Genomic DNA, 1,918 nt, shown 5'->3' with positions numbered 1-1,918 from the left:
TGGGGCTCCTAACAGTGGGAGTCTGGGCTATCTCTGACTACATTTGCCTGCCTTTGGAACCCTTTCCCCATACTGGGTTGCCTTTTCTATCCTCAATAGGAGAAGACGAACCTATTCTTCTGCAACGTGACATGCTAGAGCTGTTTGATACCCATGGGAGGCCTCCCTTGCTCTGGAGGGAAAGAGAGGAAGAGTGGATGGGCATGGGGCAAGGGGAAGGACTGGGAGGAGAGGAGGGAGGGAAACTGTGCTTACATGTAAAGTAAATTAATTAATTAAAAATAACTGTATGCATATCTCTAGGTCTCTTTTGATATCCTGAATGTCAACCACATCGTTGTCTGATCTCAGCCATTTTAAGGGCTTCTCAACTTGCTTCTCTCATGTTGATTGTGTGAGCTATGTGGAATAATTATGGGTAATATCATAGGTAATTATGGTTTATTTGTTTTGCAGTTTTACAAAAATTATTCGAGACGGCACCAAAATTATTATAGCAGTTCAGCCACTCTGTTTGTTTTCTCTTCCTCCTCCTCTCCTCCTTCTAGAAGTACATCTGTTTAAAGTTTCATGGTGTCGGGCTAGAAAGATAGATAGATCAGCAGTTAAGAGTCTTGGTGTTCTTGACAGAACCCAGACTCCATTCCCAGGATGCACATCAGGAAGCTCACATCCAGCTATAAGTCCAGCTCCAGGTATCTGGCTTGTTTAGGCACTGCACAAAATACATGCATACATACATACATATACATACACATACACATACACATACATACATACATACATACATACATACATACATACATACACACATACTGGCAAAATATGCATACTCATAAAATTAAAAAGTACATTTTTAAAAAGTTTCTCTCTCTCTCTCTCTCTCTCTCTCTCTCTCTCTCTCTCTTACTCAAAGTGATTTTATTGCTTGTGTACACAACAGCATTTATGCCACTAGAGCGGAGGCTGTGGATGACTCATATTTCCAGTTGGGCGGGAGCACCCCCTTAGTCTTATAGTATGGAGCTTTACCAGTGAATTCTGCTCTCTCTCAGAATCAGGCGGAGCTTCGCATCCTTATCCTTCCTGTTCCTCTCAAGGTGCTTTCGGATAGCAGCTGCTTCCTTAATCAAATGGTAGAGATCCTCAGGGAGATCAGGGGCAAGGCCTTTGGACTTAAGGATTCTCAAGATTTTATTTCCAGTCACAAAGCGGACCTGTGCCACACCATGTGAGTCCCTCAGGATCACACCTATCTGGGAAGGAGTCAGGCCTTTCTTGGCCAATTTATAAATCTGTTCCTTCATGTCCTCAGACATCAACTTCAGCCATGTGGAGATGCTATGGCAGTGAGGCAGGCCCTTCCCGGAAGCTTGCATGGGACCCATGATGGCAGAGGTCTTGCAGCAAAGAGAGTTTAAGAAAGTTTCTATGAATAAGGAAAATACTTTCTGGGCAGGATTGGGTAGTTTTTTCATGGGGCCATGAGGGTGTTTCCAAAGGCATCTGGCAAATAAGCCGGCAACTGGACGGTCAAAACCACACCCTGATTGCTGATGGTACTGTGCAGTAGTCTGGAAGTAGGGATAACATTTAAAAAAGCAGGAGTTAGCTGGCCAGTGAATGAGTGCAAGCTTGATATCTCCTGAGTGAACCTGTACTTGGTTGCTGCCATCACTAGTGGGCCAGCTTCATCACCTTTGAACTTGAACTCACACCAGCATCTCAAGAGTTTCAATGGTTTCTTTTTCTGAGGCATCTAGCTTCTTAGACTGATCATCGTTAGCTCTCTGGCCTATAGAGAGCCACCATGGGACCATCCAGAATCTGATGAAGCCAATTTCATGTGTCTGTCTGTCTCCCTTTGTACCCATCCTTCCATTAAACTTCTCCTCTAGAGGACCGTAAGGCTTGGGGA

The 1,918-nt window shown here is 44.2% G+C and overlaps 1 pseudogene; it reads right to left on the bottom strand.

Annotated features, from left to right (window-relative positions):
• Window positions 1–906: 906 nt before the first annotated feature.
• LOC114624406 lies at window positions 907–1,388 on the bottom strand (annotated as a pseudogene).
• Window positions 1,389–1,918: the final 530 nt, after the last annotated feature.

The sequence above is a fragment of the Grammomys surdaster genome, unplaced genomic scaffold (genome assembly GCF_004785775.1).
Source record: "Grammomys surdaster isolate TR1022 unplaced genomic scaffold, NIH_TR_1.0 206, whole genome shotgun sequence".
Lineage (NCBI taxonomy): Eukaryota > Metazoa > Chordata > Mammalia > Rodentia > Muridae > Grammomys > Grammomys surdaster.
Note: the sequence above shows the minus strand (reverse complement) of the source record. Positions and strands in the feature narration are given on the sequence as shown.